This window comes from Arvicanthis niloticus, chromosome X (assembly GCF_011762505.2).
Source record: "Arvicanthis niloticus isolate mArvNil1 chromosome X, mArvNil1.pat.X, whole genome shotgun sequence".
NCBI lineage: Eukaryota > Metazoa > Chordata > Mammalia > Rodentia > Muridae > Arvicanthis > Arvicanthis niloticus.
In genome coordinates this window covers 99,097,925-99,119,970 of record NC_047679.1, presented here as the reverse complement: position 1 = coordinate 99,119,970, position 22,046 = coordinate 99,097,925, and the positions used below count along the sequence as shown (strand labels likewise).

Sequence of the window (22,046 nt, the reverse complement as noted above, 5' to 3'; positions counted from 1 at the left end):
GTTTGATGTTTCAGCAAAAGAATAATTTTATGGGTTCCATTTGAGCACCTGCCACCAAACTTCCAAGCAGAAACTGTTATCTCCAGACTGCTTGACTTCCAGACTCACCACATCTGGCGTCATCAGACATTTGACAGGGCCAAACAACATGAACTGAATCTAGTGGTGTCTGTGGATCCTCCACATGTAGTCCATGGTGTGGACTGGAGCTGTGCCCTTGATACTCTCAATGGGGAGTCATGAGGAAATGTGAACAAATCTCTAGTAAGCCCACAGGAAGGGATTGAACTGTTTCCTTCCTGTGTCACAATGATCTCTCCCTTATCATGAAACATTACACCTCGATTTGGAATGTCTTAGGTCTTCAGGAATTGTCATCCTTGATGGAATGTCTCCTCTTGGTGGAAACTGGACCACAAAACATGTGTATTCAGCAGCCAAGGCAGTCCTCTTGAGGGAATCTCTAGGTGAACACAAGCCTGAATCAGATTCTGAATGAACTTCCTAATACTTAGATAAGGTGTCCCTTTGTTGTACCTCAGAATGCTTCCCTAGGAACCATTTTGGGTGTAACTCTGAGAAGGCGCCTTCAGAAACCGTGGGCAGAGTTTGGAGGGAAATCAGCTAAGTAGGGATTCAAAAGGGTTCTCTGATTCTGATCAGAAAGCCTAACCTGGGGGTCCTGTCTTAGGTATAAAGCTTCCATTGACACTGCAGGAGAAGATAAAACATTCTGATGTCCATTGAGGAAATTTTGTAAATATCCCTTCATCCAGCTATCCAACATCCACACAGTACTTCCTCCTGAAGGGAACATGACTGGTTTCCAGTGAGCTTCCTTGGGGACTTAGAGTCACTGAGGTCAAAGCTACCACTGGCAGGGGCTCTGATGTATCTATCTTACTGCTGTGTTGGCCACGCCTTTGAAGACTTTCCACACCCCACAGAGTGCTCAGAGCATATCTCCATGCAATGGTCACATCCCACCTTTTGGATCTTTCTCTGAAACCATTTTAGCACAAAATGGCTATGCTCTGCCTTCCCCTTCAATAAAAGCTGGCCATTTACTTCCTCCAACACAAAACTGCCCTGCTTCATTCAGCCTGTGGCTGAAACTGTTTGACAAGGTTTCAATGTTCTAGGTATTGATGGGAATTCATATTGAGAGGTGGAGAGATCTGACCTTGAATATATTTACAATGCCTGTCAGCTGTCCTGCCATAAACAGCTCTATACACAGCCAAGTGGACACGTTTATTAGCTGTTTTTGAAATCAGTTAAATGATCATGACCAGGTATCTCTGTGCACACCTGTGGTATTTGAGGGGCTTAAACGCTGGGAAAGTCCCACACCAGGCCAGTGTACTAGAACAGTAATGATTGCACAAGTAGTGTTCAGGATAGTATCAGATACATGAGAGACTGTCATAAACTAAAAGCAAAGACACAACGCAAAGGAAAACCTTGCATTTACTGTCTCTGGTCCTATAAACACCCAACCATGATCCCCAGAATCCTGGAACACAATCGATCAGAGGAGTCACTCTTCCACAAGGACTACACACAGCTTCTTCTGTTTGTTCCCTTTAAAGTGTCTACAGGGCCTAATCGACACAGATCTTGTTCCAATAGACCTTCACTCTAAGATGTTTATCTACATTACTACACCAAGAGGGCATCTACCCATGATGTTCTGCATTTGCAGACATGAGAAGTACTATACTGGTTATTGTACAAGGTCTCTGATGGGGACTCGTTACCAGCAATCTAGAGTATGTTACCTTTTACAAGAGCTGCTTTGGGTTACTTACAGTATCAAGTTAGACAAAATACTGAGAGGAAAAAAAGATGCAAGATGTCACTTCTGAATGTGGAGGTCTGTGACTTGCCTGTGCTTTCAGAATCCTTGAAGACTCTTGCATCAGTGAAATCCAGAGCTGACCAATTCTACTCAAAATGTGAGGCAACATACAGAAACAATTATGTGGAGTCTGCCATCAAGAGGATTTTCCCAGTAGTTTTTCTAGGGCTCAATCCTCCTGTGATCTCATTCACTCTTTTCACACTTCATGCTAAAGTCAGCTAGAAAGCTCTCCCATAACCCCACTGTAAAGGTCCTCTTTGGTGTCCAAGAGCAGTGGGCAGGACTGTCTGGTGGACTTGAGCAGGTGTCCTAAAAAAACGTGACTCAGGGCCCAGGTACACCCTGCCTCCGCCTCCCCTGTAATTCCCTCCATGCACTACCCCCAGGCTCAATTCAGAGGCCCACCCACTGGGTAAGGAAGCACACACAGGGCCAATAGCAGGCTTGAACGAGAAGGACCTGAGCCTGTAATTCCCAACTTGCTGAAAGCCCCCAGGCAGGTCCACTGCCAAAAACACCAGCAAAGGGCAGGCCTCTAGGCTTCTGAAGAGCAGCAGCCATGGATCCACAACACTTTGACTACTGTGAAGACTGCTACTATTATCTGGAGGATTGTGAGGGGGATAGAGGCCCCCACACTGAACAGGGGGCAGCAGCATCTCCCAGTGACATTGCCTGTGATGACCATCAAAGCCAGAAGGACAGTGGCAACCAACAGGGAAAACTGAACAATAACCAGGTCCCTGACAACGACCTGGATTTTGAAAGTGAACAGAGGAACCAGGAGCCCATGGAGCCTGAGGAGGAGGAGCCAGCTTTCCTGCTGGGTGTGGTTCCAAAGTCCCAGGGCAGGAGGCACCAGACCAGGTTCTGCTTCACACAATGGCAGGTGCAGGAGATGGAGACCATGTTCCAAGAAACTCAGTACCCAGATGTGCTCACAAGGTATGTGTGTGGCATCTGACCTCCAGGGGCTAGTGTTTATATTGAGCTAACTTTTACTCCTCCTGGCCCTCTCATCCCCAGTCATTTCCAAGCTACAGGTAAACTCTGCCCAGAGATGGGATTGGAGAAGGTACTTTCTAGCACTGAGGTCAAAGGTCATTCTGTGGGGGACAGGAAACTTCTGTGCTCAATGTTCATATGCCTCTTTACCTCATGTCTCAATACTGGCACATCACTGATTAATGAGAAATGAGGGTCTCAACTCCTCTAATGCAGGGTCAAGTAATTTATGATATGTCTTACACAGCTCAAAAAGATGGTTCTTCTTGACAAAGAGTAAGAAATGTTTCCTTTGGTCTTCCACCTCTGAATATGACATCTTACTTCCTTGTCTAAACAGGAATACTCTAACCCCCCCCCCCCCCAGTGACAGAGTTCCAAGCCCCTTTCCTGACTGAGTTAGCAAAGTGCTCAGGATATTTGGCTGTGGTGCCTTAGTGGGTCAGATCCCTCTGAGTCTGGATGTCACACCCTTCTTTGGACAAAGCCCCTCATTGTTTAGAACCCCTCCTCTCAAGAGTTCAGGGTTGTTTCTGCCTTGTGGCTATAGGGGGGAAGGTAGGAGTTACCTGGAGTGTAAAATACAACTTCAGCCCAAGGCTTCTGGTCTTAGGTAAATCCTGAAATGGAGTTTCTGGCTTGAGTCTTTTCAGACTCAGTTCTTTGGTGCCTCTGTTGTCTGAGTTGGTATTTCCACCCACATGCTAGAAGCTTGCCTTTAGTCTCCTCCCTCAAAACCACTGGTCAGTTGCTTCTTATCCTGCAGTCTTAACAGACTGAATAAGAGGTCTTGTCAATGTTCTTATCACATAACTTTTCCTATACTGTGCTTGTGTTTGTCACATTTCATTTGTTTGCCAGTGGTGAGGGTTGAAGCCAGGGAGGCCCACAAATATTCATGGCCAGAGCCACCCTTTGCTTGCTTGTTCACATTGAATGGATGTTTAGGTTTTGAAAATGGGAGTTTCTTGGGTTCCTGACTGAAATGGAATGGTGAGTGTAATCTAGGGTAACCTTTAAAATAATGTCATCCTTCTCTCTCTGGCTTTCAAAACTCAGAATACAAATCTGAACCAGCATGCTTTGTCTAATAGCCCCCAGTTATTAATTGTGGGTTTTAAGAAGGGTCTCTGTAACTTCCTGAGGCTGGGCTTGAACTTAATCTTGAGCTCATTCAGACCTCATAGTGGGATCATTAGGCTGAGTTTGCAGCTGTTAGAATTACAGGTCCCCACCATCAGTTCTGGCTACAGGCTGTTGAGTTCTTTGGTCCATGGAGGATTTCATTTGCAATGCTGTCTAATTTATCAGGTTTCCTTTCCCCACCCCTTCTCATGCCTGGTCGTTTCATTGTGTCCTTTAACAATTTACGTGAAGTAAGTAGGTTGAATAACATGCTGTTGTCATCATTCGGCCTTTCTTATATTTCAACATATTCCTATGAGCAAACACTTCATAACATGTTCTTCATAGATTTCTGCCCCTCTGACCACTCATGACATACTCTGTTAAAATTATCTGTGTGAGCTAACTAAAGTTGTTACAGATTGTTTTGACCAACCAGGTATGACACAACACTTTAAACACTGTGAGCATGTGGAGCCCTTTGCTGAAGGAGCCTGGTTTGTCAGCCAGCTAAGTGTCCCTGTGGATCTGGGCAGGAGGAAGGGACACACCTTGCCCATCCTCTGTCCTTCCTCATGATGTGAGCTAATGATCTTTCTGGCTTTCTCTACACAGAAGGGTGCTTGCCAGAAACATGAATGTGCCTGAAGCCAAGGTGAAGGTCAGTAGATCTGAGAAAGCAATGTGCGGTGCAGTCCATCTATATCATGCTGTGGGTATGGTCTGAGTTGTCCTGGGTGTTGACCAGTGTGTGTGCTTGCTCTCTTCCTTTGATGGACATCACTGGATTCATGATCTGAAGAAAGAGTTACTGCTATAATATAGCTATGCTGTTTCCCAGTTATAGAGGGAACCTGATTTCCTGGAGGAAAGAGAAAAGCAAAGCATCTATACTGTGTTTACACTCTGTGTGCAAATCCAAGGTATTTACACAGCATTGACTCTGTAATTGTTTACATGTAGAATCCATGTCTGTGCATGCTTATATGTTTAGCCTGTAATTCATGTTAAATTCCTCCTACTCTGTTGTCCTTTACAGAGAACTTCAGTGGATTCATGGTGAAGCCAAGGATGGTCTTGTAGATAATAGATTTGATGGAGGATGAGACAGGGCCATTAAAGCCTTCCGCTGCATTAAGTTACTAAAACTCAGTTTGTCCCACACTCTGAACTAAATAAGAATAGTCAGTAACAACTGGGGCAAGTGAATGATTTGCCCATCGAGCCGTCCCCAAATGTGACTGATGTGTGGTAAGGCCAGACTGACCTGGACTAGAGATTCGTAGCCCAGGCAATAGTGGCTCCTCCTCCTTTGTGAGTTTGCATGAGAGCAGCACTGCAGTTTAACTTGAAGGATTGATTTTGGTACAGATGTTGTCTCCAGCTGACCACAAGACCAACACTGTCCCAACAGCAAGGGAAAATGGCAAGAGTAAATGCCCTCTGATGTGTTTATGAAAAGATACAGTGGAGAGATGATCTAAAGGGGTGTATGCAAGTATGTGGGAAGGGGATGTGTCAGCCTGCCCATGCCAAGGCATCCCTTCCCCCTGAGGTACCAGCCACACCAAGATATAGTATAGAACAGTTTATTCAGAGCATAGGGATGGGCCATATGAAGGTAGTAGAGGCACAGAAAGGCGGAGAGAGTAGAGAAGCAGAACAGAAGAGGCCAGACTAGAGCACATGGATAGAGAGGGTGGAAGAAAGGGAGGAGTGAGGAGGAAATGGTGAGGGGCAAGTAGACAAGCGGACAAGAGAAAAAGAGAGCAAGAGGGTGCAGAGAAAGCAAGCAGCCCCTTTTATAGTGAGTCAGGCCTACCTGGCTGTTGCCAGGTAACTGTGGGGATGAGCACACCTCTCTGTAGCTAGACAACTGTGGGGTGGAGCTTAGAAATAATGATAACACCCTCCAAAACTTGTCTAATGAACAAAACAGTAAGAGCCAGCACTATTGAATTTATGACAGGCCCAACAACATGGGGGATATGGTACCAGTAATAATGTCCATGTGTCCTGCTCAGTCTGCTCTAGAACTGAGTACATAACTGCTGCTGTCCATGTGTGGTTTCCAAGTGGTAGAGTGCGGTGACTTTGTAAACTAGTGATAGCTGTTTTCAGGCTTGTGTGTAGAAGGGAAGGTTACACAGAGTGCAGCCATGTTCTCCAACACTGAATGCACCCTGATGCCGCAGGCCAAGGAGTGTGATCATCTTGACAAACCTTCTGTCTGCTGTGGGGTTTGAATGCCAGTGAGTGATAGAGCATGTGTCCTCTCTAGCAAAGCACTCAGCATGCTGAGACATTGCATGTTGTCCTCTGCTTTCAGATGTGGTTTAACAATAGGAGAGCCAAGCAGAGGGCCAGGGAGAAGAAAGCAGTGCTCAGGGGCACACCGGCTGGGATCCAGGACCACATTTGCATGATGGACCCAGAGGAGCCCTAGGGTACCAACCTCCAGGAGCCACAAGGAGATGGGCTGTGTGGAGTCACAGGCTTGCCATTCACGAGGGAAAGCCACTGTTTCTCTGTTAGCAACACAGTAACAATAAAGATGAGAATTTCACTATATTTCTTTCTGATTGTGGAAGGTAGATGCAAACCATTCCGTAAGTAAGATGCAAACAGATTGGTAAAGAGATCTTTCTGCTGGAAACAGCAATCCAGTGTCACCCTCATGGACCCCTGCATATCACATTGTTTACATGCTTTCACTTTATTTGCAGGGAATGAGTTTTGCATCTGCAAATGGTGCTGACCCTACCCTGGTTCTGACCATGTAGGAACAGAAACATGTTCAAGGAAAGCCTCCATTTTCCAAGTAGGCTGTGGGTGTGTCTTCTGTCAGTACTGCCTCCTTCCGTGCTCATGAGTTCAGTACAACACTTGGTCTGCAAATTCCTCAAGTACAGTCATGTGATTCAGGGGGGCAGGCAAATGAACATTTAACTCAAAAGTAACAGGAGACTCTATCCTATGCAGGAAGATGTCTTGAAGTTCACATTCTTATTGTCTTCTCTGAAAGATCAGTGTCAAGAGCAAGCTTTAATGTCTTTGTTTCAACCCCAGAGCTGTCAGTGAAGCAGCCCCTTCAATGGCATGTGTCTAGTCTGATTACATGGTAGTCACCTTTTCCCAACAGGCTCTGGTCACTATAAGACTAGAAAGTGAGGGTTTTTTTTTTTTTTTTTTTTTTTTTGGAACACTCTAAGCAAGGGCTTTATGCATTCTAGACAAGCACTCTGCCAATATGGCTACAGTCTCAAGCCCTAAACGGGGTCTTTCCAAAGTTGGTCAGAATGAGAAAGACAGTCATCAGCTCCCGAACACCTTGTCAAGAGTAGTTTCAAGGTATACAAAGACAGACAGGAAAGGACAGGAAACAACCATGTGCAGATTTGCGACTGAGTTTACCAGAACTCTGAGGTTAGCCTATTGATGAGAGAAAAACTCCTACTCTGGCACCAGGGCTCCCAATATTCCCACACCAAGACAGGAACCGGATGTCATTATGCTAGATATTTAGGGCCTTTCTAGTCTTATAGTGACTAGAGCCTGTTGGAAAAAGGTGGTTACCATGGGATCAGACTATACACATGACACCTAAGAGGCTGCTTGACTGACAGTTCTGGGATCGAGACAAAGGCATAAAAGCCTGCTCTTGACAGTGCCCATTCAGAGAAGGCATTAGGAGTGTGAACATGTGCACATGTGAGTGAGTGAGTGAGTGAGTGAGTGTGTGTGTGTGTGTGTTCAAGACAAATATGAGGAAGTTCAGCACAGGTATGAAAATTCTCACAGTTTTATCAGCACTTATCAAAGCATGAGATTATTAATAAAGTCCCATGTCCTCTATCCACTAAACCCAACTCGATCCTGTGAGGCGCACACTTGCCTAAGGTGAGTCCTCTCATCTGTGTGCACAGCCAGTAGGCCTTGCGATTCTTCCCAAGCTCCAGTAAAGGCAGATTCGGGAAGCATGATATAACACGTGTGCTTCACTTTCTCTGAAAGCCCAAAGGAAGAGTCTCCCAGAAAAACGCATTTGATTAATATCCAGTCTGTGTCAAAGACCATGGACCCAGTCGTTTCCCCTAGACCAAGAGGTATTTTCTGAATCTTTCTCGGGGCTTCTAGAACTACTGGGAGATCTACTGTTACTTCCGGTTACATGGTCCACTTCCCTAGGAAGTTACTTCACAAGACCAAAAGGACTCGCCAAGTTGCAAATTGAAGGGCTTCTTCTACATCTTCCTTGCCTCTATCAACAAGAACAGTAGATCCGATGTAGCTCCAAAATGCTCTCAGTTTTACTCCTCAGAGGCTCAACCAATAGCAACTCTCAGTCAAGCCCGGAAGCTAGGAACGGGCGCCCTGATTGGATGACATAACCTAGGGTACATTCCCCTAGGGTAGAAGAGAATCCTTCTCACTGTAGTAGCTGTCTCCTCCCGGAACTCTAGGGGGCTCCAGCTCAGAGTCTGGAGAGGCTCAAGAGACGGCGGATTTCTACGGACTTGATAGGATTCGGGTCATGAAGCATGGAAATATCACCTATCCAGCCCATGTGGAACGTGACGAGAAAGAGGAGAAAGGTCAGTGCAAGCTAGGAGTGGTGGTTTAGCCACATCCATGAGGAAAGGGGTGTCACTCAGAGTTGCCTGGACAGGAACGGTGTGCTGCAGGCTTTGTAGGCCTCGGCATCATGGCCACTTTGCACCACCCTATGTCGTCACTTGATCTTTCTCTCTTTCCTCACTTTCAGGTGCAAAAGCACAGCTGGTCTTGCGCGCTGGAGAGGAGAGAAATGGGGAAGAGAGTGACCGGTCCGCTGCCTGGGCTGGGAGCCTCAGCACCAAAATGGGGAGGAGCAAAAGAACTGAGGGTATGGAGGAGAAAGGGGAGGTATGGAGAAAATCCTTCTGCTGTAGACACTTCGGGTGGCAGGGATGACTGGACCCAAGAAGGTGCCATTAGCCATAGGCAGAAGAATGAGCTGCCTCAGAAGCCAGTCCCGGAATGTGGGTGGGGCACTGTGGATGTGCAGCCTGGGCCAATTCTGTTGCCCGGTGTCCAGTGGATGCCACATGGGGGATCCCGGGTACAGTCTGTGTCCCTAAAGGGGCCTGGTGCACAGCCTGTGCTCATTCCTGTGCCCCATGTACAACCGATGCCAATCAATGTTCCCCAGGCACAGCAAATGCCCATCACTGTGCCCCAAGTCCAGGCTATACCAGATAATGTACCCCCAGCACAGCATCTAAAAATTGCTGTGCCCTGGGCTCAGCCTGTGCCCATTCCTGTGTCCCGTGTGCAACCCGTGCCATTTAATGTTCCCCCATCACAGCGTATGCCAATCTCTGTGCCCCATGTACATCCTGTGCCCATTTCTCTGCCCCATGTACAGCCCATGCCCATTGCTTTGCAACATGCACAGCCTATGCCCCATGTACAGCCTATGCCCCGTGAACAGCCTATGCCCCATGTACAGCCTATGCCCCATGTACAGCCTATGCCGCATGTACAGCCTATGCCAATCACTGTACCTTACACACAGCCTATGCATAGTCCTGTTCCCCATGGACACACTATGCCTGTTACAGTGCCCCATGGTTACCCTATGCCTGTTACAGGGCCCCATGTACAGTCTTTGCCTGTTCCTGTGCCACAGGCCCAGTCTATGCCTGTTAATGTGTCACACATAGAAACTATGCCAGTCACTCTGCCTCATGCCCAGCGTATGCAGGTGCCTGTGCCCCATGTACAGCCTTGGCCTCTTCCTGTACCACAGGCTCAGTCTATGCCTGTTACTGTGCCCCAAGTACAGCCTATGCCAATCAGTGTGCATCAATCACCGCCCATGCCAGTTCCTGTGTCCAATGCACACCCTATAACAGTTAAGGAGTCTAGCACACCACTTACACCAGCTCCTGCTGAACAGACTACAGCAGGCCAGATGGCCTGTGTACTGCCCACATCAACTGAAGTACCCAACATACAACCCTTGCCAGTTTTGGTGTCCACCATAAAGCCTGTGCCAGTGCTGGTGTCTCACCGCCGCCTCCGGGACAGATTTACAAGACTACACCTGCAGGAGCTGGAACGCTTTTTCCAGAGAAATCACTATCTCAGTGCTAAAGACAGGTAAGCACATTGTGTGGATCCAGTCTTTTTAGCAGGGAGCAAGCTGGTACAGAGAGGCCTGTGGCTCTCTGCATCTGTCCTTGTCTTCATTTATTAGAAACTTTAAATTACTTTTAAGTGGCGTTTTTGGTCTGGAGGGCTCTCTTCTTCAAGTCAGGGCTCTGGGGCTAACATTTGGAGGTCAGAGGACAACTTGAAGGACTTGGTTCTCCTGTTCCAGGCTGGGTGTCCTGAACTGGAAAATCAGTTCAGCTGGCTTGTCCCCTGCAAGCAGGTTTCTCTGCTGAGTAATCTTGTCTGCCTCCAGTTTGCTTCTAGAACTAAGGCTAAACTAAGGGAAGTAATACAGCCTGACAGACCCCTGCCTTGCTGTCCTAGGGTTCTGTGATGGGAGTGGGAGCTCTGCAAAAGGCAGTGGAGCCCTTCTCCTGTAGGATCTACTTGGAGAAAGTAACAGTCTGTCAGTGTCTGCTGATCTAAGTGTGGTCCTCTTAGGACAGGCCTCAGAAGCCCAGATGTGGTTCCTATGACAGAGGGTGACAGTCAGTCAATGTGCTGATACATTTTTATATCCTGTGTATTTCCCTCTATGTTTTCTACTATAAACACCTTGGCATCACTTTTCTCTTTACTACTGTTTTTAGTACTTTCTCAAAATTTATGCTCTGCCCAAAGAAAATTGTCCATAAAGACAAGCCTAAGTGTTGGTCAAGGCAGTCTCTGCCTGTAATCTCAGCACTGAGAAGGCCATGCCTGGGCTATGGTGGTGAGTTTCTGGGGGCCTGAGCTACAGAGAAAATCCCTAATTCAACACACAAAAATAAGTGGTGTATCAAACTAGGCATGTCTGGACCCCAGTACTGGGAGGTGGAAGAAGAGGTCATTCAAGGTCATTTGTCTTTATGGACCAAAGCCAGCCCACTCCCCAGGACATTTTTCTGCTGCTACTTCAGGCCTAGTTTTTTATTTCTATCCCTTTCCTTCTGACTGTGTTCTGCAGGATCTCCCACCTCTAGCAGAGATAGCCTGGAACTTAGAGGGAACCCCTTGTTTATGTCTCCCTCCTCCTGGGAATTCAGAACTGTGTAGCCAACACTGGGAGATTTTGAAACATTTTTTTTTGTGATTGGTGTGATTTAACATTTCATTTCTCTGGGCTGCTGAGGTGGATCAGCAAGTAAAAGGCCATGCTGGCCTGGGACCCAGAGATGACCTAGTCCTTCAAGACTTGATCTGATCTACACAAGTCTACTGTGGCCACAGGAAAGTGTGGGCACCTGCATGCACACTCACATACACACACATGCACACACATACACACAGAGCAACACAAATGTTGATGCACGTCCACACTCACACAGTAAATGAAGCAATGTAACATGTCCTTTTCCTGATGATCACCACGCAGGACATCCTTATGTGCTCACTGAATGGTAGGGTCCTCATATGATGTCCAGGAAGTCATCTTCTTTTATTTCTTTTATCCTTCCATCATCGCAGAGCTGCTCACCCAGGTCTTGCAAGTGTGCACTTGTTTCTGTAACTCTTACTTTGTATTGTGTTAATGTGAGACAGCTTTAAGCTCCACCACAGCCAATCTTAAGAGCAGTTTTTCTGTCTCCATTAGTGTTTTGCAAGTGTGTTATTAGATATAGTCTTAGGTTTTTATGTCTATTGATAGCATGTTGCTAATGAAAGAAACTCACTTGTAGAAATCAAGTATCCTAGAGCTTAGGAGATTGAGACAATTGTTTTCATAAATGTAAAGTGTCCCTTATGCTTATTCATCTGTGGTACCAAATATTGAACATCTGTCATTTTTGTCTCAGAAAAGAGCTGGCAAGGTGGATGGGTGTGACTGAGGCCAAATTGCACGTGAGTAAGAAACAAAAAGCCATTTAACAACACAGCCATTCGAGAACTTTCTCCAGGTCTCAGATATGTTTGTCCTGTTACTGAAGGATTCTGGATGCCCATAGTTGGAGTTACAAGTCATTGTTAGCCAGGAGGCATGGCTTCTGGGAATGGTATTCAGGTTCTATGGAGCCACAGGTGCTCTTAATCTTTGGGCCATCTCTGCTGGCGCCTCAACATAATTTTCCAGATATGTGGTCTTCGTGGGTAGAAAATAAGATTAGAAGGCTCACTACTCTGACTTGGCACATTTCAAGTGGTATGTATTTTAAGGGATACTTTGAATGTATGATAGATCGCAGGCAGAGCCTAGCACTCAGAATACTGATGAGTTAAACAGGGACCTTTGGGAATGTGGAAAGGACACATTCCAAATATCTGGTCCTCAGGCTAGTGCCTAGTGAAGCCATAAGGATTAGGTCACCCATCAAAAGGACTCTTGGGACCATGCAGCTGCATCTGCCCGAGAGTGCTGATAAGTATCTGCAGAGGGCTCTAGGAGAGGAGACAGAGAAGCCAGGTGTGCAGTAATTGTCCATGAACTATTTTGCAATGCTGGGGCCAGAAGCCTGGCTCTCCCACATTCTAGGCAAGCCCTGTTCCTTCTACCAGCCTTTCTTCCCCTTACAGAATCACAGCAGTGAGAAGCCAGGTCCTTCTGAACAAAATAATATTAATATAAATTATATTGATATAAATTATAGAGGGCAACCAATATCACATGACATGTTTTCTGATTTATCACCCTAATTATGATACAGAACAAACCCCTCTTCCCTCTCATTACAGACATGGTTTAAGAAGAGGAGAGAGGACTTCAGGAGAGGACAGAGTCAGTCAGGGATGAGTGGTGGTACTCCTCCAGAGACCAACCCCACCTCTCTCTGTAGGTGGCCCAGGAGCCCTAGTGTACCACCCTGGAGTCACTTGTAGATGCCTGCTTTCTTCCACCAATGTGTTACTGTGTCTTTATATCCTAAGCACTTGTGTTTCAAGTAAATAAATTCCCAGTTTATTTGCTTCATGTGTCTTCTAGATTATTACAGTATGTGTGGCCCATATGAAGGAAATGCTATTTACTCATTCATTCATGTATTTATTTATTCATTTATTTAGTCATTCATTCATGTATGTTTTTATTAATCATTCCATATGTTTACATCTCAAATGATATCCCACTTCCTGGTTATCTCCCACACACCAATCACACATCCCAGGATAGCCCACTTCCTGGTCACCACTCCATCTACCCCCATCCCACATATGCCCTCCCCTTTCCCCTTCTGCCTATATGAGAGTGCTCCCCCACCGACTCACACTCTCCCACAACATCTCTTCTGCACCCCTTATACTGGGTCTTCAAAGCTCCCTGATACCAAGGGCCTCTCCTCCATTGCTGTCAGCTAAGGCCACCTCTGCTACATATGTATCTGGAGCCATGGATCTCACCAGGTACACTCCTTGGTTGACAGTCTTCTCTCTGGGAGAACTGGGTAGTCAGGCCAGGCTATGTAGTTCTTCCAATGGGGGTTTCAATACCCACCTCTTTTTTAGTTTTTCTAGATACTGCCCACCAAGGTTGCTGAGTTCTCTCTGATGGTAGCTCCAAGCATCTGCTTCTGCATTGTTCAGTTGCTGGCCAGACCTCCCAAGGAACTACCACATATTGTTCCTGTCAGAAAGCACTTCATGACCAGGCAACAGTTTTGGGTGTGGTGTCTGTGTAATTCTGTAAGAAATCCTGTGGGCATTTTCTTAATTACTGATTGATAGGCCAGAGTCTCTCCCACTGTGGGAAGGGCCAGGCCTGTGCAGGTCATTCTGGAGCATAAAGAATGCAGGCTGAACCAGCCACGAGGGCCAAGCCAGTAATCAGCATCTCCTCATGGCCTCTCCTCATGGCCTCATGGAGGCTCCTGCCTCCAGTTCCTGTCTCCACTTTGTGAAATGCTAGACTGTGAGATCCAGAGGAAATAGACCCTTTCCTCCCCAGATTGCTTTTGGTCATGGTGTTTCATCACGGAAACAGAAAGCAAGGGAAAACTAACACACACAACAGTAGATGGACTGATAGAACCCATCCTTGCAGGCACTTCTTTTTTATTGGATAGTTATTTACATTTCAAATGTGATTCCCTTTCCCCATTTACTACCAACCCAGGAACCACCTATGCCATCTGCCCTCCTCCTACTTTTATGAGGACATACCCCCACGTGAACTTAGATGTGCAAGGGCACTGCTCTGTCAGGAAACAGGCTCCATGTAGTCATCCACTACCTTCTGCTCTTGCATACACACACTCACACACACACACACACACACACACACACAGAGAGAGAGAGAGAGAGAGAGAGAGAGAGAGAGAGAGAGAGAGCACAGACACACACACAGAGTGAGAGAAAGAAAGCCAAAGAGAGAGACACACACATAGAGAGACAGAGACAGATGGAGACAGAGAGAGCGCGCAGAGGGGACATGTCTGTGCTACTTCTCAAACTGAAGCACAAGCCCACTGACTCCTGCCAGACAAGCCATGATGGCAAACTTGGCTTATGACAAAGCTGTTCATCCTGGGCCATTAAATACACAGTACCAAGTTTTCATTTAAAACTTCCTCATCTGAAGGACTGGACAGTCACTTGTGTGGTTCCAAGGATCTACTGCCCTTGCACAGGACATACGTGAGGTTTCCAGCAGCCACGTGGGACACCTACACACACCTGCACATACCTGTACAGACACTTGTGCACTCCTTCACATCACTAAAAAAAGCTGAAACAAAAGAAAACTTCCCAGTTAGTAATTAACTGCATTCTTATCTTCGATTGCATACTTTCTTTGTCTCTATTCAGCTCTGGTTAAATTCCATTCAAATTCCCATAGGTTCATCCAGGTTTTCCCTTTCTGTTTAGTTTAGAAATGTTTCCCAGCCTTTCATATTTTTTATCTTAGTATTATATGTAACCTATGCTTGATCAATGGTAATTGTTAAATATACTCTTATTTTATCTGATATCTGAGATATTTAACATATTGATTGTGTAATATTGAAAGAATACACATACACGCACACACACACACACACACAGACAAACACATACTCTTATTGCCTCATACTTGTATGAAAAGGATTTAGAACACATTTTGGAAACATCATGTTACCTGCACAAAATTTTTCATAAACTACAAAGTATCCAAATATACTGTAGTGCTGGCTTGTAAAATCAAAATGGCTTTCTGTTTGTCTATCTTCCTGACTGTTCCTCTGTCTCTGTCTCTGTCTCTGTGTGTGTGTGTTTCTCTATCTCTGTCTCTCTATGTCTCTGTCTCTCTCTCCATCTCTCTGTGTCTCTGTGTCTCTGTGTCTCTGTGTCTCTGTCTCTTCTTCTCTGCTTTCTGTAGTTGCTGCTGCCGATTGAGTTTTGTTTGTTTATATGATTTTTTTTGAGACAGGATCTCATGTAGCCCAGGCTTGCCTGTTGCTTCCTATGTATCTATAGAGAACTTTTTTGGTGTTTTAGTTGCTTTTGAGTTGCTCAGAGTTGCTCAGGCTACGGTAAGCAAGCCCACACCTCTGCTCCTGTGTGTTGCTCCAATTAAACCAATTGCATCATGGAACAAGATTTGAGTAAGATTATAAGGAATCTAGCTACATCTTCCAACTCTGAACACTCCATCTGTTTCTGTCTGCCCAAGGTGTCTGAACACTTAGAAAACAGCTTGTGCCATGTGATTTAGAAAGCCAATGGCATATACTCTCCACAAATGTATTAGAGTTCAGTGTGCAATTATCTATAACAATTCTATTTCTTTAGTGACCCTTCTACATTCAGAGTGATGGGACAGTGTCCCAAATAGCCAGCTGCCAGATAGAAAAGACAAGGCAGCCAGAGGAGATAGCTCATTTTGGTAAAGTGTACAAGCATGAAGAGCTGAGTTCAATTCCCATACCCACATCAATTGCAGATGTTCTTATGCTTGTTTGTCATCTCAGCACTGATAATGTCAAGACCCACAAGCTTCTAGGACTTGCTGACCAGTGCTAGTGTAGCCTTGTTTGTCACCTCTCAAAGGTTATGGTAGAGTTCCTGAAGAAGTTCCTATATGTACACATGTCTATACACATGAACACCTCTGCACACACATGGATCTGTACATGATCACCCTTTTAAAAGACCATATAGATGAAGGGCGACTCTTAACACATTCACGTAGTTATATAAAGTCTTATGAAGGATTTTACAACATTGGTTCAAGGAATCCCAGCACACAACAAATCATGCTAAGAGGTTGTAACCCATCTTAATGGTATTTAGAAATGCTAAACAGTGTAAATTGCCCCAGTGTCCCAGCAGATGTGAGTCCCTGTGCTAGGTCTTCTGAGCAGTCAGGAGCCTCTGAATGTACCCTTTTCAATATCTTACAGCTGGAGACCCTGGAAGTTTGCCAGGCTCGAACAGTCTTTGTGACTGTTCAGAGGCAGAGGACTCCTATGTGATCACATTTCCTTTATTTCTGTCAAGTACCAGCTTCCAGATGTAGAATAATAGAGCAAACGGTGTTCACCAAGATTTCTCACCAGACCCCTGAGCTCCTGGGAGAACTGTTCTTACTCTCTGAAAATTCATTGGAACAGTTCAGCATATTCCCTTCTTTGGGAAGATACTTCACCAAGGCCAGAGTAATCAGCAGGCCTGCAGCTTAGAAGCCCAATTTTACACCCCCACATTCCCACGAGTTGTGCCCTTCTTGAAAGCACACTCTGCTCATTGCAGCCCCAAACTGCTGTCACTGTTTATATCTGAAGACACTCAGCCCACAATAAATGACATTGAGAAGGCAGGCAAGTCAGGCTGGCTTTGACTGACTAGATACATTGTAACGTGGACCAGGCCAGAAGAGAACACTTCCAGGTCATGGGTCAATGGTTTTGTACTTAATGCTGAGCCAAGGGGTTAAGCCCAGAATTTCCAGAAGCAGGAGCACCATCAACAGCATCCATGCTATGGAACCTCAAGAAGTCACCCAGTCGTCTCAACTGAGAGAGGAACAAATTAAAGAAAGCAATGGTCAGTATATGGATGGGACAGATGCTTTAATTATTTCTGTCATTTTACAGAGTAAAATGGACAGACACTTGCCGGCTCAGTCTGCAACGTTTCCTTGTCCCTCCCCACTCACCCTGGACTCTGATTTCCCGATCACTCTCTTCTCGTTTCCCCCTTCCAGAAGCAACTGCATGGATAGTCTTACAGGGTATGAAGGAGAAAGAGGAGAATGAAGGTGTACAGGGCTATCCTGTGTTGGAGGCCATGGCTGCAGAAGGAGAAGGTGCAAATGAAGAAGAATCCAGAGATGAAACCCCTGCTGGTAATTCAACCTCTGTAGATGGAGGAAGCCAAGATGGCGAGAGCAGCAGCAATGGCCAGGATAAGGGCCAAGGAGAGGAGCCGATCCCTGGGAGCACAAAGGGCCCTCAGCCTCTCCCACGTCCACCAGGCCAGCTGACCCGCAACCGCTACAGGTTCACCGAGTTCCAGGTCCAGGAGCTGGAGCGCATTTTTGAACGCAATCACTATCCCAGTGCTGCGACCCGGTGAGAATATGGTCTGGTTTGTGTTTGGGAACACCAAATGCTCCAGAGAGGCATTTGAATCTTTTCTTCCCCTTCTGAAATAGATTCTACCTGTAGACTATAGGCTCCCACACCCTAGTCTTTTGTACTTGGGTTCTGGGATGAGGTGGGGAAGGGCAAACAGAAAGGAAGATAGTTTCATGTAGTATTTAAATGAATCAAAGTAAAGTTTGAACAGCGGTGTAAATAGTCTGAAATTTAATTGTACATCATGTAGATTTTGCATTACGTTATATTTTTATAAGTGTGTTAGAATGTTTTCTTAATCACTGATTGGATTGTTAACTGCTGATTATTTTGCAGGATGGGGGAGGGTGTATTCTTTGCCTTAAAATTTCTGTTCAAGAAAAACAAAACTGTTCCTAAAAGCAAGATAAAGTTCTGGGCATGGTGACTTGTAGCCTGAGCAACAGAACCGAGGCAAGAGGCACAGTGCAAATTCCAAGACGCCTTGATCTATAGCCCGATTAATCAGCCAATCAATCAATCAACCAACCAGCCAACCAATCAATCAAAGCCATTGGTGGTAGTCCTTGTTTGTAATCACACCTGGGAGGTGGCAGAATGAGGGTAAGAAGTTCAAAGGCATCCTCAGCTACATAGTTAGTTCCAGGAGGCCTGTGCCACAGGACACCTCAAACAAAAATAAACCTCTCAGGAGCTTGGATTGCAAGAAGGGAACACCACTGCCTGTTTTTCCCTCTCTCCTCCCCTCTCCCCTCTCCTTTTTCTTTCTCTTATCTTCTCCTACCTCACCCTCTCCTTTCTTTCTCTCCACCCACCCCCTCGTTTTCTCCCTGTCCTCCTCCTCCACTGCTGATAGAGGAACTCACTCTACAGCCCAGACTGGCCTGGAACTTTCTCTTGCCTCAGCCTTCCTCCTCATTCTGGTAGTACAGACTTGTGTTGCCAGCCTTGTGAGACTTTTCAACACTGTTTTGTGCCTGCTGTGGTTTTATGATTTTGTGGTTTAGTATTTAGTATGCAATCAGTAGGTTGGATATTTCTGCATGGTAATTAAACAGTGGAAATTCCCATGTGTTCTCTATTAATCCATTTTCTTCTATTTTAATTTCTCTTTCTAGCCTAACCACGTTCCTCAAACCTTCTTCCCTCTGTGCATTTTTTTTTGTTCACAGCTTTTTGTTATCTTTTCTGTTTGTGGGCAAAGTCCCAGGCACTGCCACATGCTGATGTCAGTAACAGTTCTTGTGACATTTTCTGTGTCTGGGTGTCTTAGGGACATATTCAGTTTTTCACATTTCTATCTATAGCAGATAAAAAAAAAAAAAAGAAAAGAAAATTGTTGGTAGAAACACCTTTTAAAAGCATCAAAATCCTCAAGGTGCATGTCACAGAAGGGAAATGGTGCCAAACGTTTAAAAAAAGATATAAAATGCTCTTTTTATTTTATCCATGAAGCCAAATACTGAACATTTTCAACTTTTGCCCACAGAAGGGAGCTTGCGAGATGGATAGGTGTGACGGAATCCAGAGTGGAGGTCAGTAACTAGCAAAAAAGATAGCCCTTCTAGAACTTGCTTCAGGTTGTGAATACTTTTGTCCAATGCATGAAGTTGTATTGTTTTTTTTAGTGCTCTATATTTGGGAAATGAAGGCATTTTGTTTTCTTCTGAGGCAGGGTCTCTCTAGATAGCTCTGGCTGTCCTGAAACTTACTACGAGACTAGGCTGGCCTCGAATTCACAGAGATCTACTGCCTCTGCTGGAATTAAAGGCATGTGCTTTCATGCCTGGCTGGAAAATTAGTTTTGAACTTTGTGGGGTTTATACATGGGAAATGGAATAAGAAAGTTTCACAATACCAAAATGTTTCACTTTCAGAAGGAACATGACTTCGTAAACGTAAAAAAAAAAAATGTATATTATATTGAACTGTATGGAGTTCATGACCTCCTGGGGGATACAGACTCAATCTGGATTATAGTTAGGTAAATGTATTAAAGCTGCTAGCAAGACAACAATCTCTGAGCCAAACTTGAGTTTGCCCAATGAAACTGGGTGAGGGAAAATTTTTAAAAGAGAAAACTCAAGAAGACCTTGAGTATCTTTAAGAAGCCAGCCAAGAACTGTTCTGCTCTTACAAGATTAGGTAGTCAAGAAAGCCTCAAAATAGTCCTTGACTGTCTGCACAAGCCTATTATAGAAGCCAAAAAAGCAGTTAATTGTAACAAAGTAGATGGTCATGGCTGAACATGGGGGTCACTGAGTTAGGGTTACTGGGACCTTATCTTCCAGGGACTGGAGTCAGAGACAAATGACTAGTGGGTACCAAGATGGATGCCTAGCAATATAGACTTTCTTTAGCCATTACAGAACCGTTTTATTCTTTAAACATAAGGAGACTCTATTATATTGTGTATTTATGAATAAATTATTAGTACATGTTCTAAATTACAAAATACATATTCGCTATTATGTACAAACAGTTGTATAAATTATATAGATATGTAGAGGCTATATAAAGTCATCCACCTTAGTGCAGTTTAGGTGATAATGAATTATTTTAAATAATAAACTATACTAAAATTCTATACTCATGGAGGGAGTTTATAAACATTCAGACCTTGGAGTGCCCCTCCTGGAATTAGCACAACAAGAAAGAAGAAGAAAGAAAAAAGAAAGAAAGAAGGTTCTTTCATGGAATGTAAAGTCTCACTGGTATATAAACTTACATGATAGGTTCTTCGGTTATGATCCCCACTATTCAGTGCACTAAGACAACTGCTTTTTCTCTTTCATTGTAGAATTGGTTTAAGAGTAGGAGAGCCAAATACAGGAAATACCTGAAGATGTAAGTGCTCTGAAGTGCTCCTCATGGTGCTGGCTGCAGCTGCACCTTTCCCTACAGATTGTGGAGGAGCGCTCGAGAACCACCTTTGCCCAGGAGACAGAAGCAGATGAGATTGTGTTGCCACCAACGCATTCTTTTGCCACCCCTCCCTCCCTTTCTCTCTCTCTCTCTCTCTCTCTCTCTCTCTCTCTCTCTCTCTCTCTCTCTCTCTCTCTTTCTTTCTCTCTTTCTTCTATCCCACCCTTATCTCCTCAGCTCTTTTACTTGCAATAAAGTGGTGAAATCTCAATATATTTGCTTCATGAGTCTTTGGGAATTATTAGTATATGTGTGTAAGTTGTCAAGAAAATGCCATTTTATAAAGAATGACAAAGTTCTCTTCCATACGGTGACACCACTGAGCATATCACAGACACATCTCAAGTGTGAGAGTGGGCTTTCTCTGACTACATAGTCTCTTTTATCCACCTCCCCCTCATAATAGAACAGTTTATTTTTTCAGAAGCATTGGAGAAGACAATGTTTAAGTGTGTGTATGCAGATGGGGACAGGGGAAGTATCTGGGAATCTTACTTTTAGATACAACACAAAAATTATGAAAATTAAGCCAACGTCTTTTGAAGCTGCACTGAAGGAGAAACCATCAACTATTGAGTACATTCAAATTGTTTTGGATGTACCATCCAACATATTCACATAAATATAATCAGTGAAACTTTTGTGTGTATGTGCCCAAGTACATTTTCATGTAGGAAGTATACATGGGCTAAAAGGTGTGTGTGTGTGTGTGTGTCTGTGTGTGTCTGTGTGTGTCTGTGTGTGTCTCTGTGTGTGTCTGTGTGTGTGTGTGTGTGTGTGTGTGTTCATGTCAGCGGACCTTAGATGTTGTTCCTCAAGTGACATCCACTTGTCTTTTGAGGCAGGGTCATTCACTGGGCTGAAACTCACCAAGTAATCTAGACTAGGTGGTCAGGAACCTGCCTTTCCCACCTCCCTAGCTCTGTGATTCCAAGGACATATCGATTCTGCCTTTAAAGCATGGCTTCCAGGGATTGAACTCATGTACCTGTGTGTCCTCACACTTGCAAGACAAACACTTTGCCAAGTGAACTGTCTCCTCAGCCCCAGTAGACATGATGATCACATGTGAAAGAGATTAGTTCTTACGGCCAAATGGTGAAAGGTGGCTTCATTTGCTAGTGTCAGATAATGTCAATGCTGAGCAGAGAGACATGTGCCCGTGGCATGACATGGATTTTTGCCATCTACCAAAGCTATAAATTGGACAAGCTTAGTGAGTAATCCAGGTCCTATTTTGTATTCCATGACAGTAGAAACCATCAGTAACCTCAGGTGGTCCAGTCTCTGTCACCGCCAGAGGAAATTAACTTTCTGTTGCCAGCTCCACCTGCTTCTCTTGAAATTCAGGCTCCCTGAGTATCTGCTGGTCTCCCTTTAGAGGCATGGGGATTCCTCTGTTGCCTAAAGGAGCTATAGAATCTATTTTCACAATAGCATTAATTTTCTTCTGCTTTTCTGTAAAT

At 44.9% G+C, this 22,046-nt stretch overlaps 1 pseudogene; it reads left to right on the top strand.

Moving 5' to 3' along the window:
• Positions 1–2,762: 2,762 nt before the first annotated feature.
• On the top strand, positions 2,763–15,472 carry LOC117695107 (uncharacterized; annotated as a pseudogene).
• The last annotated feature ends 6,574 nt before the right edge of the window (positions 15,473–22,046 follow it).